The sequence below is a fragment of the Ictidomys tridecemlineatus genome (genome assembly GCF_052094955.1).
Source record: "Ictidomys tridecemlineatus isolate mIctTri1 chromosome 1 unlocalized genomic scaffold, mIctTri1.hap1 SUPER_1_unloc_1, whole genome shotgun sequence".
Lineage (NCBI taxonomy): Eukaryota > Metazoa > Chordata > Mammalia > Rodentia > Sciuridae > Ictidomys > Ictidomys tridecemlineatus.
The window spans coordinates 370,390-397,273 of NW_027520942.1; positions in this window are offsets into that span (position 1 = coordinate 370,390).

A 26,884-nucleotide genomic window follows, 5' to 3' on the forward strand; every position below is an offset into this window, starting at 1 on the left:
TTCTGGGAAATGTTTTCTCTCTCTAGAAAGAGAAAGCTACGTAAAGAGAAGGTTAGCTTTTGCACTCCTCTCATTATTGACTGGATGTTGTCAAGTGTGAACATGATGTCTGAAATTACAGCAGCCATTCTGTAACCATGAGGAGACAAGAGTGACCAGAAAGTCAGAATATTAAGAGATGCAGACTGGAAAGAGGAAGAGCCTTGAATTCTTGACAAACCAATGATGTGTGGGCAAAGCTCAGTTTTTCCTACCTTTGTATTTTCTGTTATGTATCCAACAATTATAACTATCATACAAGTCACTAAAGGATGGTTAGTTGGGTTTTTCATTGTAGACAGCCATTGTAACCTAAGGAATGCAATTAAAAAGATAAAAGGGTCAAAGAGATCCCCAAATGTGCAGGAGAGATGTTTCAGAAATGCCATCAGGCTCCCTCCTTACTCCTGAAGAAGGCTTCCAGAAAGGGGGTGAGCCAACCAAATGCACCACTTTGCAATCTGTGGTTATTCTCCACCTCCTTGCCTCACCCTCCTTTCTGACCTCTGCCTCCCTCCCTCTCTCCTCTCTTTCTCTCCCTGGCCTCCTGGCTTTCCTCAAATGCAGTAAGCACACTCCTAGCTCAGTTTTTCATTTCCCATTAACTCTGCAGAAAGTACTCTCCCCAGATCCCACATGGGATTCTCCCTTCTGTCCTTCAGGTTGCCATTCAAATGTCCCCTGTAGGAGAGGCTTTCTGTGCACCAAGCTGACTAAGTATGAGCTCTTCCACTGTCCTCTGCCTTGTTCTGCATCTGTCACAGCCTGAAAAGTGCTGCACTAACAGGCAGGGCTGTCTGTCTTCACATCCCCTCCCCCAGGCCACCAGCTCCCAGGGACACTGTAGGTGTGATCTGCTGCTGCATCCCCAGCATTGGCTGAACTCTCAGCAGAGAGAGGACGCACAGCAAGGATTCATTATGAAGCACCAGACACACAGAATAATTTGTTAGATCTGGAAGCCTATCAGTTAATTCAGTTAAACTAATATATATATATATATATATATATATATATATATATATATATTAGTTTATACACACACACACACATATATTATATATATATATACACACACAATATATATATATATATATATATATAATATATATATACCATATTCCATAAATGTAATAAAATGCATTCTACTATACAGAAAGCCTTTACTATTTGAAAGGCAAAATAAATAACAAAGAATTAGTGCTGATTTATGACAATAACATATATCAGCCCTGTATTATTTTAAACCCAATACTTTACCACCTTCTGAGTCTTCAAGACTCTGAATTAGTTTCCACCGACAGAAATAGCCAAGTCCTTTAAGTTTCCTGGATTTTCCTGGACTTTGTAAAAGACTTTGTTAAAAAAGAAAAAAAAGCTTACTTTACTTTAGACTGCATGTGGGTCACTTCCCAAAGCCCTGAGAACCAGGCATCTTCGGGTTTGCATGAAGGCCAATGTTGGAATCTCTCCTTGGCTTTGTGCAATGCCTGTTTTAGGAGTCTGTTTGTTTTTGAAGGCCCACAATGTGTTTTCAATGTGGACACACGTGGAACCCCCCATGGCGAGACCCACTGAGGGAGGAGGGCACTGTCCAAGGGAGGAGGCCCAGGACATCAAATAGGGAAGCTGGAGATTTATTCTCTACCTCTTAGCATCTATGTCCCTTGGAGCAAGACCTTTGCTTTCCAAGCCTTAGTATCCACTGAAGCAAAATGTAAATAAAATTCATATTTCCATTCCCCTCTCTGTAAAAGGTTTAATAAGAACTAAAGTTCACACCCTCCTCAATCATCTCCGGACCCTCCAAGACACACCCAGAAGTATGCTTTCCGATTTCCCAGACACTTCTCAACCCAGTGGAGTTGAAGACAGAGGTTCACTGTGCCATCATCCCTAACATCTGCAGAGGCAGGAAATAGGATGAGCAGTTCTGCTGACATAAGGAGGGACAGCAGGTGTTCTGAACCAGGAGGCCAGAGAGCAGAACTGCCGATAGCTGTGTGTGTACACACAAGTGGGTGCATGCACCCTCTCGGTGAGAGCCTGCTTGTTAGATGAAGCACTCTCATGGTGAATAATGTATTGCCATAAATGCAAATTAACAGCATCTCAGAATGCTCAGAAAGCTTGCTTTCAGAGAAAGGCACTCAAATAAGGTTTTGTTTGTTTGTTTTTGAGATGGGGTCTGGCTATGCTGCCCAGGCTGATCTAAAACCTTGAGTTCACATGATCCCCCTCTCACAGGCTCCCCAGTACCTGGTGTGTAGCACCACAGCCTACTTAAACTTTTCATTTAGCCATAAAACCATAATTCTCCAACATTTTAGCCTTAGGGCCCTTTTTAGAGTGTGTGACAATTTCCATACATGTCTCTTTCCTTCTTTCCCTAAACTTCCCTCCTGCGTGCCACTCTGTCTGCATTACAAAAATGTCTCCCAGGGGTGATCTTCACACCTGTTCAGTTTCTGTGTGGTGCAGCCTGGTGTAAAGGTGGGTCAGTGGTGGAGCAGCTGAGGATTAAACTCCACAGAGGTCAGGAGGGGCCAGCAGGAGGGGCCAGCAAGCCCTGCTCTCAGCTGTTTCCACAGTGGTGGTGGGGGGTGTCCTGTGATGTCACTGCAGAAGGGACCAGTCAAAGACAAGCACCAGTCTGGGTACAGCCTAGGTGAGCGGAGTGCAGAGGGTGAAGGCAGAGGTGGGCTCTGCCAAATATTTGGAAAGCACAGAGGAGCAGAGAGAAGAAACTCAAAGTCGCCAGCTGGTCTAATACTCAGAGGCAACTCTTCAGATTTTTCTGTGAATGGTCTAGTCTTTGGTTCTGTCAATTGTGGACCAAGAAAGCAATCAGATAATAAATAACAATCGATAACACATTGGATACTTTTTATGCCATGCCTATCTTTATTAGTAAATATTTTCAGCACTGTCATTTCTTCCTGGTTGGCTGATATTAAATTATGTTTATGAGCTGATTTTTATACAACCCAGGGACCATAAACTCAATTACGTATAGGCGCAGACAGATGAAGGGAACAACTGGATTCAGATGGAGGACTGCTGGATGGAGTTGGGGGGATGCCTACACAGCCCACCAGGGGCACTGTTTCCAACTGTGGACTACCTCTGCCATCTTAGCTAGCAGTGCAGCTGGGCACGCTGGTCTTCCAAGGCAAGTCATCAACCCAGAGTTGACCTTAAAAGCCCATTTCTAAATCCTGCAAGTGCCAGAACTTTTATTTAACTCATTGGTGTGGCCATGGAAGAAAAGTCTATCAGCTAATCTGTCCTATTTAGCAGCCTCGGGACTCATGCGATTCATCCGTGAGTTTTAGATGAATTTAGTTTGTCCCTGATTTTCGTTATTGAAACAATCTAGCAATGATTGTTTGAACTGAAACATATCTAATATGTGATTAAATTCTTGGAGTTAATATAAAAATAAGATGAATTAAAAGTTATACATTGTTAAGGCTCTTGAAAGTCCATATGGGGAGTTTGTACTAATGGACTATGTCTTCAGCAGTTTGCACTAATATATGATGTCTTTACCAAGGTGGATTATTATCCAAGTGTGAAATATTGTATATAACTTAACAATCTCATCAGTTTAGAAGGTCTCTTTGGTGTGCTTTGTTATTGGAATAGCTCAAGAATTCTGTCCAATTTTGTGTCTTCTTTAATAAGTGGTCTGTATCTATGCTTTGCTTTTTCATTAGCTGGAGTTCTTCATGTATTGAAGATATCAACCACCAGATGATGTTCTACACCGTATTTGGAAACACATAAAGTTCCATCTCAACACAGATTTACTATTTAACCGGTGTTTACAATATTTTTTACAATGATTTTCTTTTCCTTATTGGAAATATTCCAATATTTGAAACCTTATGACATTTAATACCAAAATTCAAGCACACTATTTGAGAATCTGACCATCAGTGGAGCATCAGATGCCCCTCCACATCGTCTTGCTACTTGCCCAGGGTGACTATATTATGCCTCAGTAAGAAGAAGCATAGATGCATAAAAGCAAAGCAAAGGGAAACATGAACTCAGATTAACACTCTGCTCCCCAGGGGAACACATTGGGGTTCCTCATCTCGACATGTCTGAGTTCTAAGGTGGCACAGTAGCTCCTGCCTGGGATGCCCCTGCAGAGCAGTTGTGGCTAAGCTTTCTGAGCACTGAGCTTCTTCTTCCATCAGGACTCTCTGCTGCAGAAGTGTGTCTACCTCATTGCCTTCTCCACTCCTGTGCTTGGCCGAGGCCTCTATCCCCCCAGGTAGTTCCAGAAGGCCAGGCCCAAATGCCCACAGTGTGCCCTGTGCTAACCAGCAGGCCCTCCCTGCAGCAATTCGCTCTTTATTTTTTGGTTGGAACTCTTCCTGAGTGCCAGCCTGGTGCCTTTCCCCATGTGGAACCTGCGACTCCAGGTGTCTCGGCAGCAATTATTTCTCTCTCTCTTGTGCGTTGGTTTTCATGTATGAAGTCATTAGCCCCTTAACAGGCACAATCCAGAGAGTCTGACTTTCCTCCTGATGGGTGTCTTCAGCCTCCTGGGTGCACTCCAACTGCACACCAGGGTCATTAAAGTCGTTAGGAGAATGTTACCCCTCCATGTGTCTGTATTAACTTGCCTGTTTTTGTACATCTCTCCAAGAGACCTTTTCCCAAACCCACTCATTGAATGCAACCTATGATCCCATGCCTTCCGAGCCCTTGAAACAATTTATCATTTTCCAGGGACCTAGAATGCAGCCCACTCTCACGGAGTTAGATTTCCCTTACGGTCGACAATACCCAGCAGCCTACACTGCCATTTCCCCGGCTTCCCTTCAGCAATATCCAACTAAGTGCCACAGAGGTCCACACAGGATGGAATAAGACCCCTCTGCAACAGAGGGCACTGGGCCCGTGCTCCCCAGGCTCACCCTTCACAGTCACTGTGCTTGGAGCATCTCCCTGTATTGGTTTTCCTGACATCCCTCATCATCCACCTGGCTTGTCATTCCTTAGGAGGTCTCCTCTGGACCCCAGGCTGAGCAGGGCACCATCTCCCGAGCCCCACACTTTTTACATGAGTCCAGCATCTGTGTCTTTAAATGTCCAGCTGCTGTGCTCGTTGTACTGCAAGTAGAAGCTCCTTGACGAAGTGTCCAGGATCCCATTTGTCCCTTTATTCCCAGGGCTCGTCACAGTCCAAGGAACATATAATAAATATTTGGATTACACTATAGGGATTCATCGGTATCATTTTGAAAGTCCTTTCAGCTCTGGTATTTTAGCCTCCCTATTGGGTAAATGATCAAAGAAGGACCCATTATTCTTAATTTAGGATGTGTGAAATGTCAGGCTCTGGCTCAAGCCCTAGTCACAATGGAGTCAGTAAAACTTTCTTATGATTTATGGAATCTACTTAGTCCACATGCACATCATCCATCAGCATGAACCCCAGAGCTGCCATCCTCCATCTGAGCTGGGAATTGACTCACTGTGAATGTACCGAGTCTACTTTAGAATCTGGTGACTAAGATTTCTGCCTCTCCCACAGTAGCCTCAGGCTGGAACACAGAGATTCTATTTCTAGATTGTGTGGTCTAAAAAAACAGCCATTTTTATTTTTCCTGGAGCAGGCTTTGGGGAGGGCATAGAGGAGATGCATTCCAGATTCATAGGGATGTTTGTCTGCAGCTACCGAGACACAGTGAGGAATCCCAGTGTCTTAGAATTTTAGAGGCTTCCACCTGTGCACCTGGGCTTGGTCCCCACAGCCACCTTCTGCCCTGGAGAAGGGGCCCATGGGATCCTCCCAGGGAGGGGAAAGAGAGATAGATGGGAAAGACACATCAGCATTAAGCACTTTCTCCCAGTACAAGTGGCAGATGACACTTGTTCTCCAAAAGGAATCAAACGACTTCTGATTCAGCTGCAGGCAAGTCTGGGAAGTAGGAGAAGACATTGAGTGGGACTCTCTGTCTCTGCCAAAGGCTCCCAGGTATCTGAGGACTCATCCAAGGCATTCTAGCACTTGCTGGGGACAGATGTCCTGTCTGGCTTTATCTTCTGGGTCTAGAATCTGGAATCTGGAACACAAGCTTCCTTCAGCTGCACAGTAGCCCTGTGGCTTCAAGCCCAGAAATCCTAGATGTCAGGCTGTTGTGTTATGGAAACCCTCTCGGGCAGAGAGAAACAAGAAGGGCGCCCTGTCAGGAAACCCACCCACCAGAGCCTGGGCGAAACCCACCCACCAGAGCCTGGGCGAGCCAGCGCCACCCTCTGTATTGGTTTGTTTCAGTCTGTTACCTGGATCTCTTCTCCTAATAAGCCCTCGAAGAAGGTCTCACTTGGTATTCACTGTGTGTCACTCTGCTCAGGGCCTTAATTTCCTAGCCAATGAATCAGTTAATCTGAGGCCATCCTGAGCTTGCTTATCTGTCTCAACAACTGGTGTTTCATTAGCACATTTGGAAAGGACACACCTGGCTTTGTTACTGCAGGTGCTCAGGTCATTCCATGCTGGAGGAAGATCCCGTCTGCCGTCAAGCAGCCCAGTGGTTTCATGTCACATGGTGAAGCCTGGGGGATCCCTTCCTGGGCACCATGACTGCTGGGCTTCCCAGGTTTATTCAGATTTGCCACCTTTAGCAAGTGAAGGGAGCTGACTTCTCCTGGATATCCCAGGCTCTAGGCTGAATTCCTTTGACCTGAATGTACAGGCAACTGTGAGCTGTAGGGGGAGAACACACACATGTACATGCGTGCACAAACACACACACACACACACACACACACACACACACGTTTATATTAGCTCCCCAGCTGTGATGTTTTACATTCTCAACTTTACACTTCCACACGTATTTTCTGCAGTGAGCCTATTTACCTTCAAAGGACTGCGTGTATTTGGGGATGCAGGACAGACAGCGGCTCCTGGATCCCCCACCTACGGGTGGCTCCCTCTCCAACATTCCCCAGCCACAACCCAGGTCACAGCAGCACAGAGCTGATGCTGAATATTTCCTGAATACTTTAACACAGGAGCTGAATGGAGTACCATCTATAGTGTTGTCAAGGGCAAAACTGCTTTTCTTGCACTCTGTCATTTTGGAGCAGGATTTCAGGACCTACTTCTCGGCGTGGTTACCCTGATCATCAGTGAGCTGTCTTGAGGAGATGGTTGCTTGACCGTGCATGTCCCCATGGTAAGACGTTAGTTCCAGGAGCCTCTGCACACTTCTGCTGTTCATCAGATATAGGGGGAAATGTCTGCTAGCAGAAATCCAGTCCAGGCACCATCTGGTACTATTTCCAGGGTCCAGAGAGATGACTCTGGAGCCATGTGCCTCATCTGTCAGAGTGAGAACCTCGCTCACATTCTGCAGTCCAGCTTGGTGGCTGCCCCTTCATCTGGCCTGCAGGGCTGAGGTCTCTGGGACCAGCTGAATAGCAAGCTACTTCTGGTGCTTCTTGCTCGATACAGGAAAGAGCAGCTGAATTGCAAGTTCTAGCTTCCAAGAACAGAAATCTATTTCCAAATTAAAATGCAGTAAGCACATCTGTTTACACAAATCCTAAAGCTTCAGGTCACCTACGTAGTAGAAAATCACCTGTAAATGTTGACCTCAAGTCCCGCAGGGTTCAACAGTGTAGAGTTTTCTTTGCACCTGTGTGTGTGTGTGTGTGTGTGTGTAAAATGGTTTTCTTGTATTCTCCTTCATGAGAACAATTCAAAGATCTTTTCTGTGTCTGAATAAAGATATGATGAAAAATCAACTTCTTGGGGTGCAATTTGAACAGGCACACTGGAAACAATAACTACCTCTTGGACATCATTTGTCAGCTCTGTTAAAAGACAGTCTCCTTGATGGTTTCCAGAGCACAGCACCCCTCCAACGATGACATATAAATGCAAGATGTTGTAGGTGACTATCCAGAAAGGGTGAGACTTGGGTTCTGTTGTTTTACTTTCCTGACACCTAGAATATACAGGCAATGGCTGGAGCCTTGATAGTACTTTTGGATCATGATCAAAACCTACAGGAGCCTTAAGACTGATAGAATTGAGGAGAGCTCCATCAGCCCTTAACTGACAAATAAGAGCAACATATTTTACATTAAAGGAAAATAAATGTCCATCATGAGTAACTGGATTTTTTTAAAGCTTACCTTTAAAACAATTCCTGATGCTGTAGAGATTTAGGATATAAGAAGATAGTTCCTTATAAACAGGGTAAAATGCCATTTTAAGACCAACTGTGTTCCTGGCTCTGATTTCTTGTCTACCCAATTCCTATCACTGACCAAGTTGGCCTCCTGGGTAGCCCCAACTCTACCAAATAGAGGTCCTCAAGTGGGAAAGTCAACTTCTTCATCTCCAAAAATCTCTTCTAAGTTCATGACATGGGGTTTTTAGTTAGACCCTTCTGGAAGCCTAAATCCAGCCAACCCCTATTCTGGCTCTTTGAAAGCCAGTGGAGAGCCGCAGTCCCTCAACTCAATGAGAGTTGGAATCTGAAAGGCAAGGAGACGTCCCTAACGGGGTCCTTGAAGTTGTAGCTCTGCAGAGGCGCCAGTTTTCACCAGTCACCTTCAGACACAGCCATCTCCATCTTCAGGTTTGGTTTCCATTCAAGATGCTGCAGAGCAGAGGGGCGTCATTCTCAGGACAGCATGAGAGGCGGACAAAGTCTTCAGGCTGGTGCTGATGATGTCCACCGCACACATGAATTGAGCATCAACTTCATGCCAAACAGAGTCTAAGGGTTCTGAGAATTTTTATATGCATCACCTCTTAAGTCCCACAACAATAATAACAAAAATAACTGTGAAAGTGTCATTATGATTCATTTTTTTTACTGCAAACAATAAAAATTTTAAAAAATATAAATCAAAAAATAGTCATGATAATTTTTTTTTTCTTTTTTTTTTTTTTTTTTATTGATTGTTCAAAACATTACAGAGCTCAAGACATATCATCTTTCATACATTCGACTCAATTGAGATTTGAACTCCCCAAATACATAATACAGACTCACTTCTGTTACATACTCACGTTTTTACATAATGGCATATTAGTGACTGTTGTATTCTGCTACCTTTCCTAACCCCTACTATCCCCCCTCCCCTCCCCTCCCCTCCCATCTTCCCTCTCTACCTCCTCTGCTGTTGTTCAGTTCTCTCCCCTTTTTTCCCCCCACCCCCTTTCCCCTCATAACCTCTTATAATTTTGTGTATCACTGAAGGTCTCCTACCATTTCCATGTTTTCCCTTCTCTCTTCCTTTCTCTCCCCCCATTCGTCTTAGTTTACTGGTAGTCTTTTCCTCATGCTCTTCCTTCCTGTTCTATTCTTAGTGGCTCTCTTTATATCAAAGAAGACATTTGACATTTGTTTTTTAGGGCTTGGCTAGCTTCACTTAGCATAATCTGCTCTAATGCCATCCATTTCCCTGCAAATTCTATGATTTTGTCGTTTCTTAGTGCTGCATAATACTCCATTGTGTATAGCTGCCACAATTTTTTTATCCACTCGTCTATTGAAGGGCATCTAGGTTGGTTCCACAGTCTAGCTATTGTGAATTGTGCTGCTATAATCATTGATGTGGCCGTATCCGTATAGTGTGCTCTTTTAAGGGCCTCAGGGAATAGTCCAAGAAGGGCAATAGCTGGGTCAAATGGTGGATCCATTCCCAGCTTTCCCAGGAATCTCCATACTGCTTTCCAAATTGGCCTCACCATTTTGCAGTCCCACCAGCAGTGAACAAGTGTGCCCTTTTCCCCACATCCTCGCCAACACTTATTGTTGTTTGACTTCATAATGGCTGCCAATCTTACAGGAGTGAAATGGTATCTTAGGGTGGTTTTGATTTGCATTTCTCTGATTGCTAGAGATGGTGAGCATTTTCTCATGTGCTTGTGGATTGATTGTATGTCCTCCTCTGAGAAGTGTCTGTTCAGGTCCTTGGCCCATTTGTTGATTGGATTATTTGTTATCTTATTGTTTAATTTTTTGAGTTCTTTGTACATTCTGGATATTAGGGCTCTATCTGAGGTGTGAGGGGTAAAAATTTGTTCCCAGGATGTAGGCTCTCTATTTACCTCTTTTACTGTTTCTCTTGCTGAGAAAAAACTTTTTAGTTTAAGTAGGTCCCATTTGTTTATTCTTGTTATTAACTCTTGGGCTATGGGCGTTCTATTAAGGAATTTGGAGCCCGACCCCACAATATGTAGATCATAGCCAACTTTTTCTTCTATCAGACGCAGTGTCTCTGTTTTTATATCTAGCTCCTTGATCCATTTTGAGTTAACTTTTGTGGCTGGCGAGAGAAAGGGATTCAATTTCATTTTGTTGCATATGGATTTCCAATTTTCCCAACACCATTTATTGAAGATGCTATCCTTCCTCCATTGCATGTTTTTAGCCCCTTTATCAAATATAAGATAGTTGTAACTTTGTGGATTAGTCTCTGTGTCCTCTATTCTGTACCATTGGTCCACCTGCCTGTTTTGGTACCAGTACCATGCTGTTTTTGTTACTATTGCTTTATAGTACAGTTTGAGCTCTGGTATCGCTATACCTCCAGATTCACACTTCCTGCTTAGAATTGCTTTTGCTATTCTGGGTCTTTTGTTTTTCCATATGAATTTCATGATTGCTTTATCTATTTCTACAAGAAATGTCTTTGGGATTCTGATTGGCATCGCATTAAACCTGTAGAGAACTTTGGGTAGTATCGCCATTTTGATGATGTTAGTTCTGCCTATCCATGAACAGGGTACATTTTTCCATCTTCTGAGATCTTCTTCTATCTCTCTCTTTAAGGTTCTGTAGTTTTCATTGTATAAATCTTTCACCTCTTTTGTTAGGTTGATTCCCAAGTATCTTATTTTCTTTGAGGATATTGTGAATGGAGTGGTTTTCCTTATTTCCATTTCAGAGGTTTTGTTGCTGATATACAGGAATGCCTTTGATTTGTGCGTGTTGATTTTATATCCTGCCACTTTGCTGAATTCATTTATTAACTCTAGCAGCTTCTTTGTAGATCCTTTTGGGTCTGTTAAGTAAATTATCATGTCATCTGCAAATAGCGATAATTTAATTTCTTCTTTTCCTATTTTTATGCCTTTAATTTCTTTTGTCTGTCTAATTGCTCTGGCTAGTACTTCGAGAACTAAATTGAATAGAAGTGGTGATAGAGGACATCCCTGTCTTGTTCCAGATTTTAGAGGGAATGCCTTCAGTTTTTCTCCATTTAGGATGATGCTAGCCTGAGGTTTAGCATATATAGCTTTTACAATGTTGAGGTAAGTTCCTGATATCCCCAGTTTTTCTAATGTTTTGAACATAAAGGGATGTTGTATTTTGTCAAATGCTTTTTCTGCATCTATCGAGATGATCATATGGTTCTGGTCTTTAAGCCTATTGATGTGGTGAATAGCATGTATTGATTTCCGTATATTGAACCAGCCTTGCATCCCAGGGATGAATCCTACTTGATCATGGTGCACAAGTTTCCTGATATGTTTTTGTATTCGATTCGCCAGAATTTTATTGAGAATTTTTGCATCCAAGTTCATTAGAGATATTGGTCTGTAGTTTTCTTTCTTTGAAGTGTCTTTGTCTGGTTTTGGGATCAGGGTGATGTTGGCCTCATAGAATGAATTTGGAAGAGCTCCTTCTTTTTCTATTTCTTGAAATAGTTTGAAAAGTATTGGTATTAGTTCTTCTTTGAAGGTTTTGTAGAACTCCGCTGTATACCCATCAGGTCCAGGGCTTTTCTTGGTTGGTAGTCTTTTGATGGCTTCTTCTATTTCTTCCTTTGTTATTGGTCTGTTCAAATTGTGTGTGTCTTCTTGTCTCAATCTGGGCAAATCATATGCCTTAAGAAATTTATCGATATCTTCGCTATCTTCTATTTTATTAGAATATAGGGTTTCAAAATAGTTTCGAATTATCTCCTGTATTTCTGTAGTGTCTGTTGTGATATTGCCTTTTTCATCCCGTATATTAGTAATTTGAGTTCTCTCTCTTCTTCTTTTTGTTAGCATAGCTAAGGGCTTGTCTATCTTATTTATTTTTTCAAAGAACCAACTTTTAGTTTTATCAATTTTTTCAATGGTTTTTTTTGTTTCAATTTCATTTATTTCTGCTCTAATTTTAATTATTTCTTGTCTTCTACTACAATTGCTGTTGTTTTGTTCTTCCTTTTCTAGGTTTTTGAGGTGTAGTGTGAGTTCATTTATTTGTTGGTTTTTTCTTTTTTTGATGAAAGAACTCCAGGATATGAATTTCCCTCTTAAAACTGCTTTCATTGTGTCCCATAGATTCCGGTATGTTGTGTCTGTATTATCATTTGACTCTAAGAATTTTTTTATCTCTTCCTTTATGTCTTCTGTAACCCATTGATCATTCAATAACATATTGTTCATTTTCCATGTGGTGTAGGATTTTTCCTTCCTTTTTTTATCATTGATTTCCAATATCATTCCATTATGGTCAGATATGGTGCATGGTATTATCTCCACACTTTTATATTTACTAAGATTTGCCTTATGGCATAATATATGGTCTATTTTTGAGTAGGATCCATGTGCTGCTGAGAAGAACGTGTATCCACTTGATGATGGTTGGTATATTCTATATATGTCAGTTAGGTCTAGGTTATTGATTGTGCTGTTGAGTTCTATAGTTTCTTTATTCAGTTTTTGTCTAGAGGATCTGTCTAATGGCGAGAGCGGTGTGTTGAAGTCACCCGTAATTATTGTGTTATGGTCTATTTGACTCTTGAACTTGAGGAGCGTTTGTTTTATGTAGATTGCAGCTCCATTGTTTGGTGCATACAAATTGATAATTGTTATGTCTTGTTGGTGGATGGTCCCTTTTAACAGTATATAGTGTCCTTCTTTATCCTTCTTAATTAACTTAGGTTTGAAGTTGATTTTATTTGATATGAGTATGGCCACTCCTGCTTGCTTCCGAGGGCCATGTGAGTGGTATGATTTTTCCCAACCTTTTACCTTCAGCCTGTGTATGTCTTTTCCTATCATATGAGTCTCCTGAAGGCAGCATATTGTTGGATTTGTTTTTTTGATCCAGGTTGCTAGCCTATGTCTCTTGATTGGTGAGTTTAGGCCATTAACATTTAAAGTTACAATTGAGATATGATTTGTACTTCCAGTCATGCTTCTTTATTTATTTATTTTAGTTTGGCTAGTTTTACTTTTTTGGTTATTTTCTTCCTCCTTTACTGAGATACCTCTTGTTGTTAGTTTTGGGCACTATTTTTCAATTCCTCTTCTTGTAGTATATTGCTCAGAATGCTTTGCAGTGCTGGTTTTCTTGCTGCAAATTCTTTTAGCTTTTGTTTATCGTGAAAGATTTTAATTTCGTTGTCAAATCTGAAGCTCAATTTTGCTGGATACAGTATTCTTGGTTGAAATCCATTATTTTTCAGCGTTTGAAATACATTGTTCCAGGATCTTCTCACTTTCAAAGTCTGTGCTGAGAAATCAGTCGTTAACCTAATTGGTTTACCCCTGAATGTAATCTGTCTCTTTTCTCTGGTAGCTTTTAATATTCTCTCCTTGTCCTGTATGTTGGCTATCTTCATAATTATGTGTCTTGGAGTTGGTCTATTATAGTTTTGAATGTTTGGGGTCCTGTAGGCTTCCAGGATTTGGCAATCCATTCCATCTTTCATCTCTGGGAAGTTTTCTACAATTATTTCATTTAATATGCTGTCCATTCCTTTGGTTTGAATCTCTGTGCCTTCTTCTATCCCGATGACTCTCAAGTTTGGTTTTTTAATGGCATCCCATATCTCTTGAATAGATTGCTCATGGGATTTAAGCATCTTTTCTGTGTTGACTATACTCTTTTCAAGTTGATAAACCTTGTCTTCATTATCTGATGTTCTGACTTCTACTTGATCAAGTCTATTTGTAATATTCTCGTTTGAGTTTTTAATTTGGTTTATAGTTTCCTGCAATTCTAGGATTATATTTTGATTCTTTTTTAAGATCTCTATCTCCTGGTAGAGCTCGTTCTTTGCCATTTGAATTTGTTTGTTTAACTCATTTTCAAAATATATTTTTATTGCTTGGACTTGCTGTCTCATGTCTTCTCTAATATTCCTTTCCATTTGAGTTAGGTATGCCTTGAGTTCTTTCCCTATCCCTGCTTCTGATGTTTCTATGTCCTCTTGTAGAATTAAGTTGTCTTGCATTGTTTGTACTCCTTTTTTCCCTTGTTTTCTCATGTTGTCTCCGTTGCTTTCCAGCTCTATTTGATTGTCGTGTTTCTGTTCTCTTCTATAGATTTGTTTCGGTTCTGTATTACTCTGATGCCTCTCCTTAGTGTTGTTAAACTATGCCTGCTGACGTGGGTTCCACTGTGAAGGCAGATCCGACGTCCGAGCTCCAGTGACGACACTACTTCGCTATGACCGGCCCCAGTTCCTTGCCGGGGTGTCCTGATGAGGTGGTATGACTGAACTGTCTCTGTTTGATTTCAGCTCCCAGTCGCGGCAGGCAGGCGGTCTCCAGCCGCCCAGTATCACAGGCCGCAGGCGGGTGGTCGGTCACCTGCGGGCGGGTGTTCTCCTACCGCCCAGCTATGTGGGCAGTGGGTGAACTGTCGCCGGCAGGCCTGCAATTTCCAGCTGCCCAGTCTCGAGGGCCTTGCCTCTAGCCTCCTGGTTTCTCCTGCTAGCCTTCTGTAGCTGCAGGGCAGGCCGCACGAATCAGTCGGCCTGGATCTCCGGGGCCCCACAGTTGGCAATTGGGATCCCAGGCACTCTGTCCTTTGGATTTTTCCTGCTTGCCCCTCCCCCAGCTCTAGCTAGACAGGTTTCCTTTTGGCTGCAGATGGGTAGGGGGGGTTGCAGGTCAGGTGCCTCTAGTTCCCCCCCTAGTCTTTATGCAGGCTCACTCTGATTCTCCCTCCCCTGGCAAGCCTAGGAGAGATTTTATGCGAGTTCCCGATGTATGGGGGATGGGCTGAGTGCCACACACCTGTTTTGTTGTTGAGATCTGTCGGAAAATGGCGGTGGAAATTTCAGCTGTTCAAGATGCTGACTGCTGATTGCCTTGGCGGAGTGTCCGCTGTGGGGGATGGGACTGTACCGCTTCCTTCCCCGTCTAAACTCCCGAACTCAGCCCGGGGGTCAGTGTGGGCTTGGCTGGCGGGATTCCACCTGGTCTCAGCCGAGCCTCTCCCTGATTGCTAATTAATGGCTTCCCTGGGGCGCCACGCCTTCTGTAGCCGCAGGGCAGGCCGCACGAATCAGTGGGCCTGGATCTCCGGGGTCCCACAGTTGGCGATTGGGATCCCAGGCACTCTGTCCTTTGGATTTTTCCTGCTTGCCCCTCCCCCAGCTCTAGCTAGACAGGTTTCCTTTTGGCTGCAGATGGGTAGGGGGGGTTGCAGGTCAGGTGCCTCTAGTTCCCCCCTAGTCTTTATGCAGGCTCACTCTGATTCTCCCTCCCCCGGCAGACCTAGGAGAGATTTTATGCGAGTTCCCGATGTATGGGGGATGGGCTGAGTGCCACACACCTGTTTTGTTGTTGAGATCTGTCGGAAGATGGCGGTGGAAATTTCAGCTGTTCAAGATGCTGACTGCTGATTGCCTTGGCGGAGTGTCCGCTGTGGGGGATGGGACTGTACCGCTTCCTTCCCCGTCTAAACTCCCGAACTCAGCCCGGGGGTCAGTGTGGGCTTGGCTGGCGGGATTCCACCTGGTCTCAGCCGAGCCTCTCCCTGATTGCTAATTAATGGCTTCCCTGGGGCGCCACGCCTTCTGTAGCCGCAGGGCAGGCTGCACGAATCAGTGGGCCTGGATCTCCGGGGTCCCACAATTGGCGATTGGGATCCCAGGCACTCTGTCCTTTGGATTTTTCCTGCTTGCCCCTCCCCCAGCTCTAGCTAGACAGGTTTCGTTTTGGCTGCAGATGGGTAGGGGGGGTTGCAGGTCAGGTGCCTCTAGTTCCCCCCTAGTCTTTATGCAGGCTCACTCTGATTCTCCCTCCCCCGGCAGACCTAGGAGAGATTTTATGCGAGTTCCCGATGTATGGGGGATGGGCTGAGTGCCACACACCTGTTTTGTTGTTGAGATCTGTCGGAAAATGGCGGTGGAAATTTCAGCTGTTCAAGATGCTGACTGCTGATTGCCTTGGCGGAGTGTCCGCTGTGGGGGATGGGACTGTACCGCTTCCTTCCCCGTCTAAACTCCCGAACTCAGCCCGGGGGTCAGTGTGGGCTTGGCTGGCGGGATTCCACCTGGTCTCAGCCGAGCCTCTCCCTGATTGCTAATTAATGGCTTCCCTGGGGCGCCACGCCTTCTGTAGCCGCAGGGCAGGCCGCACGAATCAGTGGGCCTGGATCTCCGGGGTCCCACAGTTGGCGATTGGGATCCCAGGCACTCTGTCCTTTGGATTTTTCCTGCTTGCCCCTCCCCAAGCTCTAGCTAGACAGGTTTCGTTTTGGCTGCAGATGGGTAGGGGGGGTTGCAGGTCAGGTGCCTCTAGTTCCCCCCTAGTCTTTATGCAGGCTCACTCTGATTCTCCCTCCCCCGGCAGACCTAGGAGAGATTTTATGCGAGTTCCCGATGTATGGGGGATGGGCTGAGTGCCACACACCTGTTTTGTTGTTGAGATCTGTCGGAAGATGGCGGTGGAAATTTCAGCTGTTCAAGATGCTGACTGCTGATTGCCTTGGCGGAGTGTCCGCTGTGGGGGATGGGACTGTACCGCTTCCTTCCCCGTCTAAACTCCTGAACTCAGCCCGGGGGTCAGTGTGGGCTTGGCTGGCGGGATTCCACCTGGTCTCAGCCGAGCCTCTCCCTGATTGCTAATTAATGGCTTCCCTGGGGCGCCACGCCTTCTGTAGCCGCAGGGCAGGCCGCACGAATCAGTGGGCCTGGATCTCCGGGGTCCCACAATTGGCGATTGGGATCCCAGGCACTCTGTCCTTTGGATTTTTCCTGCTTGCCCCTCCCCCAGCTCTAGCTAGACAGGTTTCGTTTTGGCTGCAGATGGGTAGGGGGGGTTGCAGGTCAGGTGCCTCTAGTTCCCCCCTAGTCTTTATGCAGGCTCACTCTGATTCTCCCTCCCCCGGCAGACCTAGGAGAGATTTTATGCGAGTTCCCGATGTATGGGGGATGGGCTGAGTGCCACACACCTGTTTTGTTGTTGAGATCTGTCGGAAAATGGCGGTGGAAATTTCAGCTGTTCAAGATGCTGACTGCTGATTGCCTTGGCGGAGTGTCCGCTGTGGGGGATGGGACTGTACCGCTTCCTTCCCCGTCTAAACTCCCGAACTCAGCCCGGGGGTCAGTGTGGGCTTGGCTGGCGGGATTCCACCTGGTCTCAGCCGAGCCTCTCCCTGATTGCTAATTAATGGCTTCCCTGGGGCGCCACGCCTTCTGTAGCCGCAGGGCAGGCCGCACGAATCAGTGGGCCTGGATCTCCGGGGTCCCACAATTGGCGATTGGGATCCCAGGCACTCTGTCCTTTGGATTTTTCCTGCTTGCCCCTCCCCCAGCTCTAGCTAGACAGGTTTCGTTTTGGCTGCAGATGGGTAGGGGGGGTTGCAGGTCAGGTGCCTCTAGTTCCCCCCTAGTCTTTATGCAGGCTCACTCTGATTCTCCCTCCCCCGGCAGACCTAGGAGAGATTTTATGCGAGTTCCCGATGTATGGGGGATGGGCTGAGTGCCACACACCTGTTTTGTTGTTGAGATCTGTCGGAAAATGGCGGTGGAAATTTCAGCTGTTCAAGATGCTGCCTGCTGATTGCCTTGGCGGAGTGTCCGCTGTGGGGGATGGGACTGTACCGCTTCCTTCCCCGTCTTAGTCATGATAATTGAGAAGAGACAATCCAACGAAATCTAACACACGGCATGGTCCACAATAGCCAAAAGGTAGAAACGACTCACATGCCCATCAACTAGTGAGCAGGTCAATGAATTTTGGTCCATGCATCCAATGGACCACCTTATGGTCAGGAGTCTTGTCCTCCAAGACTGTGAACACAGCAGGGAGGGAAGTGGAGGCAGCAGCAGGCCTTCAGCTCTGCAGGGATTGTTTTCCGTGTATCAAGAAGAAAATCAGGATGGCACAGTGGCACACACCTGTAATCCCAGTGTCTCGGGAGGCTGAGGCAAGAGGATCATGAGTTCAAAGCCAGTCTCAGAAATTTAGTGAGGCCCTAAGCAACTTAGTGAGACCCTGTCTCTAAATAAAATACAGAAAAGAGCCGGCAATGTGGTTCAATCCCTGTACCCCCCAACCCCCCAAAGAAAGAGAAAGAAAAAAAAAAGAAGGAAATCATCCCCATTGACCCCAGCCAGCCTTGCTGGACATGCATGGGCCACACATGCCCGACTGCTGGATAAAGGGAGCAAGGTGGTTGTGGCTGGCTTGGGTTTGGCTCATTGTCTCCTGGGGCTGGGGACAGCAGACAGCAGAAAGGGGGAAGTGACCCTTAAGGAGGAAAGAGGCAGCACAGCCATGGGAAGACCCTGGGCTTGAGGACTTTTAGCAACATTTCCTGTCAATGTAGGGGAAGCTGAGGAAGAACAATAAAAACACCTTTTATATTAAGTTTTTAAAAATATTTTAAGACATAATCTTACTTATTTGCCAAACTCAACACACTGTCCTCCTGCATTGGCCTCCCAAGTCACTGGGACTACAGGTGTGCACCACCATGGCTGCTTTAGAAGAGCATCTTAAAAAAATAAATTGATTTCCAATTGAGTTTGCACTCAAAGAGGAAGGGCAATGTAGATAAGAGTAATTGCTACTTAAACATTTTAAGTCTCAACCTAATTTACCCAGATTGATTTCCTTTATTTCATCCAATCTGAAGAAGGGAGCTACTTGTCTTTGTTGGAGTGACCACCGTAAAGGCACAGGGAGGCCCTCGGAGCAAAACATAAGGTTTGTAAGAGTTGTCATAGTGGCCTCCACCCCTTATCTGAAGGAGGTGCATTCCAAAAACTCCAGTTGGTGCCTGAAAATGCAGATAGTACCTAAACACACACACACACACACACACACACACACACACACACACACATATACCTATACAGACCCATATCAATATAGATACATGCTGTGTGTTTTCCTATACATAAATATCTATGATCAAGTTTAATATGTAAGTTAGAAACATTAAGAGATTAATGACAATAACATAATAAAAATAGAAAAAATTACAACATACTTTAATGAAAGTTATGTGAATATGTTTTCTCTCAGATTTCTTATTGTACTCTGCTTACTCTTTTGGGGATCATGAAGGATAATACATAAGAGATGTACTTTAAGCCTTATTTTTATTAGATGGCAGTTGACAACATTACTACTTCTGTGAAATGGAACCAGTACTAAGTAAAATAGGAGTTATGTGAACCTAGGAAGTGCAATACTGTGACAGTTACTCTGATAACCAAGATAGCCATTGATGACTAATGGGTGGGTAGTGTATATAGTGTGGATATACTGTACTAAGGGATGCATCACTGAGCAGGATGGAGTTAGATGATATCAGATTACACTCCACAATTAAGAATGGCAGAATGGCGTGAAACTTAAGATTTATAATTGTTTATTTCTGAAATTTTCCATTGAGTATTTCAGATTTTTGATGACTATAGGTAATTGAAACTGCAGAAAGGAAAACTGAATAAGGGGGGACTGTTATAACTGGAATATCTTTAGCCAAGTTTGCTTCTGAAGTATAGAGATGGAATTCTTTCAAGAAAATCTGAACTCCTGCTTGGTGGCTGGGGAGGAAATTGCTTTGTGTTAAACAAGGTTATTTCATGCTTAACCGCTTTCAGATTTTCTAGGTTTTATTACATCTGATCACTTAATGACAAGCCATATTTCACAGGTGTTTGTCTCAGGCTGGAGAAACAACCTCAATTACAAATTTGGCAGTTTAATATTTAGACCCTGAAAAAGAGAACTGTAAACCATTCCATAGCTTGGCAGTCATCGTGGTGGGAAACTGGTGGCTCCTTCCTTCCAGGTCAAGCCTCTGAAGTCTCCCTGGGCAGGTGGCTGGCTGGACCACTAATGATCCTCTGCAACTTCAGGCTTCCTGTGCACACACACCCCTTATGCGGGAGTCCTGTAAGAGTCTGTGTCTGTGACTCATGTGCCCAAGCCTGGGAGAATTTAAAGTGATGTGAACTAATAACAGTGGGGAAGGGTGTCATTTCCCATCAGACTGAATCACAATGACAAGTGGGTAGCTGTGAGAACAGGGCCCTGTGGGACGAGACCCCTAGTGCCTGCTTTTCTAGCTGAAGACAAGTTTTTTCTTTTAAAAACATGGCTGAATTCTCCTTTTAAAGGTATTTAACTACATGGACTTTGAAACAATCGGAATTTACTGACTTTGTTTTTTAAAGAGAAAAATAGGAATTAAGGGTACAAATAACCCCCCTACACACACCAAGAGGCAGAACTTTTTGTATTTTGGTAACTTTTCTCAACTATAATCCTAAAAGTATAGAGTACCATAGTTCCCTCCCCCCGCCCCAAAAACAACAGCAGTAATACCTTTGGTTTATGAGCAAATGTATTTTCAAATAATATTTCCTAGAGGCAGAAAAAGTGAAATTTCAACTCAAATATAACATGCAAAAGCAACAAGTAGGACCAGGCTTCTCTGATTGCCAGGGGTGGAGTTTCGGGGGTCGTCCTTGGCGGTGTGCAGACTTGCCTCTGGATCCCTTTTGCGCTGAGCTCAAGCTGTCCCAGTGGAAGTCATTTCAAGCTGAGGCTTTGTGCGCTATCTCTGCCACAGCTCCACAAGTCACTTTAACACCCTCCCAGGCTGGCCAGGTCCTTCCAATCAATAGTCTATTACCCAGAGGCCTCAGCAGCCTTAAATCCAAGCATAGCACTGTCATCTATGACCATATGTCCTCTGCCTTCTGCAGAGGACCATTGTGAGGTGACCACAAACTGGTCACACAGCCATGGGTCCCAGAGGCAAGAATGGGGCCTTCCATTAGATGCATCAAGTAAGGACACAGAACAGCCCCGCCAGGGAAATTGCCTTTTAGAAATGTTAAGCCCCCCTCCCCAAAAAGCTGAAGCAGATGGCTGCAATTTATATCAATTAGGCCATGAGCTCTCTTTGAAATGTTTTATTGTGTTTATTTTTTAAACCACATAGCTTTTTAACAAACATGTGCTGCAGGAATGTGCAGTGGCATTTCTACGTCCATCTTCTCTGTTGCATTTATTGTAAAAAGTTAAAATGAGAAATGTAAACATCTATCACAACCCTAAAGGTTGGAGAAAATTGTTTTTATTAGCATAATCTTGAATTAAAGAGAATACTTCCTGGAGATTATGCAAATTGGAAACATCATGAATTCATGATGCAGGGTTGTATGATTTCCTTTTTCAGGACATGAATTATAGAAGTCTTTCTCCTGTTTTTTTTTTTAATGCAGAAAGAGTGTAAAACTTATAAAAAGGATGAGTCAGAAACAGATGCAAGAAGTTACCAGAGCATTAGAAGACTCGATGATTACTGGCGACATATTAAGAACTTCTAAAATCAACAAGTAAACACTTGGGTTTTTTCCTTTTTGTTAGCTTTTTAATTCTCTCACAACGATACTGATGAACCTGCTCATTAGCATCAGTTGGTGTTTGTGGAAGTTGCTAAGACAATAGAGGAGAGGAGGGCTCTCTGTCCACAGTCCTGTGGCAATGGAGATGCCCGTTGCCCCTCTCCTTAGTATCACCATATTCTGTACCAGGACCTCCCATGAGCCACGGCCCCACCATGGCCCTTGAACCACCACCACCACCACAACCGCCCTCTTCACCTGCAAGTTTCCCCCAAATGCATTGCCCCAGGGAGCAAGGTGCTACCTTCATCTCCCAGGAAACCAGGTAAGCTGCCCTGTTCCTCAGCATGTGGACTCTCCCTGACCTTGGGTCCAGGCTCTGAGACCCAAACTATGGCTGCTGCCAGCATGACCTTGACTACATCCCCAATCCTCTCTGCTAGAAGCTGGATCCTGGAGTTGATAATGACTTGGATTCCTCCCAATTGGAAATATCTATGACAATAATTTCAGTAAGGCAATATCTATAGAATCCTACCAAAGAAGTGGATGTTTTAACAGAGAGAGTTCTGCTTCCTTAATTTGCACCAGCAGGGATTTTATATGTATACTATCCGCAGTGCCTATGGTGGGTAAAAATAAGTATATATGAGCACATGAATAGCTGGTTTTGTAAGTTTCTTTTTCTTTCTTTCTTTTTTTTTTTGTACCAGGGATTTAACCCAGGGGCATTTAACCAATGAGCCACATCCCTAGACCTTTCATCCCTATTTTTTTTTTCTTGGAGGGGTGTGGTGAGCCATTTCTGCCGCTTATGCAGACTATGGTCGCCATTACAAGATGGCGCTGGCTCCGCTGTGGTTTGTGACAAACAACTCCTTATCTGGGAGAGTTGGCGCATGGCTTTTCAGCACCCTATGAGAAAGTTCCACGTGGCAGCTTCGAATTGGGCCTTGAGATGCTTTATTAAGGCTGGAAGGGGCATCCGAGGAGTAGTAGAAGAAATATCAAGGGCCTGAATTAACCGCTGAAAGAAGATTCCCGAGTTGCGTCTTCCTTGCGGGCAAGGGGTTGCGACAAGTGGTGCCGAAACCCGGGAACCAGAACTTTCAGTGGTCAGGGGTGGTGCACCAGTTAATCCCAGGTAAGTGGGATCCGTGATCAAAGCGGGGCAGCTCCTCTGTAGATAAAGAGAGAGCAGGGAAAAAATATAAATAAGACGCTCCTCTGTAGATAAAGAGAGAGCGGGGGAAAAATAATAAAATAAGACTCTCCTCTGTAAATAAGGAGAGAGAGGGGTTTTGTATTTTCACTTTCTTTATACTGCTTGCAACAGTATGGGTGCTACTTCCTCAAGCCCAATTTTGCTGGCCTTGGATGGGACTTAAAGTGAAGCGGAGCACATTACAGAGGTTTTTAGAAGAGACTGACTCTGTAGCTCCTTGGTTTGCTTTTTCAGGAAGTCTCACAATTCCCAGTTGGGACAAATTAGGGAAAGATCTGGATTTCGCTTACAAACAAGGAACTTTAAAGGGCAGTACCATTCCACTTTGGAAATTAGTGAGGGGGTGTATAATGGATGGCAAATGCCAGAAAGCTGTGAGCTAGGGTCAGGCCGTTCTTGAGCAATTGCATGAAGAAAAATCGGAGGGGTCACATAGCGAGGTAGCAGAAAGTATTAGGAGTAAGAGTGGTGAACAGACAAGGGAGTCTGAAGTTAAAAAGAGGAGAAGGCTCTATCTGGACTTGACTGAGTTAAAAACTCCCAAGGACACAAGTAGCTCGGACAGTTCTGAGGAATTGGACAAGTTATTACAAAAATTACGTAAGACTAAGATAAAAATGAAAAAACGGGAAACAACAGATGTAAAAGCCTGCTGTGAGAAGGGTAATAAATCCAGTTCTGGGGAGGTGGAAAATCTAGAGGAGGAGCCAGTAGTTGATGCTGCTCCACCCTTCCCCGTGCCTCCAGTAGTTCCGCCCCCATATGTGGGTGGAGTCCAAGGCTCCGGGAGGACTTTTCATTCTCAAGTTTGGAGAACAGTTAATACAGACATGGGACTAGCATACCCAGTTTTTCAGGACAATAATAGGGGAAGGTACCATGAGCCTTTAGATTTTAAAATAATTAAAACCTTGGCAGAATCCATCCGTACTTATGGTATAGACGCTGCTTTCACCCTTACTCAGGTGGAAGGACTGACTAGATTCTGCATGACCCCCTCAGATTGGGCTGGCTTAATCCGAGCTTGTGTCTCCCCAGAAAAATATCTAGATTGGAGAGCATTCATGTTAGAGGGTGCAGTAGAACAGGCTGCTCAAAATTACAGCAGCTATAGTGACAGCCGTGGCAGTGTCTGCTGCTGCAGCAGTTACGGCCGGAGTAGCCATGGCCAGTCAAGTACAAACTGCTGTCACTGTTAATCAAGTTGTTCAACAAACCTCCACCATACTTGAATCCCAAAATACAATCAATCAACATATTTTGTCAGGAATTTTAGCTGCCAACCAAAGAATAGATTTACTCCAAGCTCAGGTAGAAGAATTGGCTGACTTGGTGCTTTTGGGTTGCGTTGACCAACGTGCGCATTTGTGTATAACCTCTGTCAGATTTAATGATTCCAGGAATGCTTCCCACATCATTGGCGAATATTTGGCTGGAAATTGGTCCATGGCGGCAGAAGACATGATCCAGTCTCAACTGACTCAGATAGCTGTCTTGAATAGTACCCGTGTTGATCCCGTGACTTTGGGTCAATTCACCAATTGGATATCTTCTGCCTTTTCCTTTTTTAAAGAGTGGGTGGGAGTAGGCATTTTTGGTGCAATGTGTTGCTTTGGTATGTTCCTCTGTTTGTGGTTTTTCTGTTGCCTTAAGGCCCGCAGTGCTCACGATAAGGCTATGATCATACAAGCTCTTGCAGCTTTAGAAAATGGCAACTCACCTCAAGTCTGGCTTGCGCATCTTAAACAGTAAATCTTTGACATGGTCATTGCACCCCAAGTTATTATAACATTGCACTGGGATTGACATGTCTTTCCTTGTTATTCTATTAGTGTTGGAAAGCCCTTGCACTCTGCAGGCCTTGCTGCCATTGCACGCAGATGGGTTTCCACACTAGTGCCTTTGACATGGTCATTGCACCCCAAGTTATTTCAACATTGCACTGGGAACGACATGTCCTTCTTTTGTCTTTCTTCTAGTGTTGGAAAGCCCTTGCACTCTGCAGGTCTTGATACCATTGCACGCAGATGGGTTTCCACATTAGTGCTTATCTATCGCCTTAAAGTCCGTGCCTTTCTTTCAGGGTGCTGCCAACTTGTTTGTAGCTGTATTTCTAGACAGCCACAGTTCAACCTCAGTTATCCCCTCTTGTTCACCATCGTCACAATACAGGATGTGAGGCAAGGCACTGCACTTGAGTGATCCATTGAGAAGAGAGACCTCAAGGGGAGCATGTCCTATTGCATGCGGGTTTGACGTCCACGACCCGTCCACGCCCCGCCCCACGAAAAAAGGCGTCGGCTGATATGGAGTCAGGTCTAGGGAAGGGCCCTCCTTAGGACTGAGCCATACTATGCAGCCACTTCTGCACAGTGGGATAGGACCTCTACTCTCGCCTGTATTGTTTTAAGAAAACAGAAAGGGGGAACTGTGGTGAGCCGTTTCTGCCGCTTATGCAGACTATGGTCGCCATTACAAGATGGCGTTGGCTCCGCTGTGGTTTGTGACAAACAACTCCTTATTTGGGAGAGTTGGCACATGGCTTTTCAGCACCCTATGAGAAAGTTCCACGTGGAAGCTTCGCATTGGGCCTTGAGATGCTTTATTAAGGCTGGGAGGGGCATCCGAGGAGTAGTAGAAGAAATATCAAGGGCCTGAATAAACCGCTGAAAGAAGATTCCCGAGTTGCGTCTTCCTTGTGGGCAAGGGGTCGCGACAGAGGGGGAGTACTGGGGTTTGAACTCAGGGCACTTGGCCACTGAGCCACATCCACAGCCCTTTATTATATTTTATTTAGATACAGGATCTCCTGAGTTTCTTGCTTCCTCACCATTGCTGAGGCTGGCTTTGAACTAGTAATCCTCCTGCCTCAGCCTCCCAAGCTGCAACCACTGTGCCTGGCTCTTCCCTTATTTATTTATTTATTTTAAAACTGGCTCTTACTAAGTTGCTGAGGCTGGCTTTGAACTTGTGATTTTCTTGCCTTGGCCTCCTGAGCTGTGCTTTTTGTAGGTTCTGTGAGTTTTTGTAACTACTGATTTGTTTACTCCACAGATATCTATCATACATGTTCCTAACCTTTCCTGCCTAACAGATGACAGAATCTGCAAACAGAGTAGCTTTAGATAGAACTTTTTGCTTTTTCCCAATTCTGTGGATTGGGAATTAGATCTGGCCTCAGCTGAGATGGGCTTATGTAGTCACTAGAGGTGGAGTGGCCTCATGGGGGTCTGACAGTTGGTGCTGGCTCTCTGCAGAGGGAACAGGGTCCCATGAACCTGTAGCTAGTCATCATACAAGCTAGCACATTCCTGTTCAGGGTGACCATGGCACGATTCCCAAGAGTGGCAGGAGAGGGTGAGCTCCAGAGAGCAAGCACTTCTTAAATTTCTCTTTAATGACATTTACGAATTTACAGCAATTCCAAGTTCAAGCTCCAGAAGCAAATATGAACCTACTGATGTCCTGTTTCAGCAGGAGGAAGGAGAGGTCCCTGTCAAGCAGGGTGACCAAGAGAGGGTGAGTGTGGGGTCACACCTGCTGCTCACCACAGTGGCTGCCGGCTTGGGGCTCAGCATGGGACAGTTTGACAGAAAAAGACCCCAATGTCCTCTCGAAAATGGAAAATTTTAACACCGGATGGGAACACTCTTTTTGTTGCTGTTTTGGTTTTTAATTTTTTTGTTATAAAATATTTATAGAGAAACAGAAAGAAAGACGCAAAGATTTCTGTACTACCCTTTCCCTGACTTGTGCCCAGCCTCCAACTCCCAGCAACCCCTCCCCCCAGACTGTGCCTTCAGTGACTGTCATTGTCATCCAAGGCCCCCAGGCTGCATCAGGGCTCACTCCTCACTGTCCCACATTCTGGGTGTTTAGACAATTGTGAGGTAACTATTGTGGTGTCACACAGAGTGGCTCACTGCCCTAAAGGTCCTCCATGTTCCACCTGGTCACCTGGATAGCTTTTCGGGACAGAGATGGTTGAGGAAGCTTTTCTGTAAAAGGAACATGGAGCCTGGG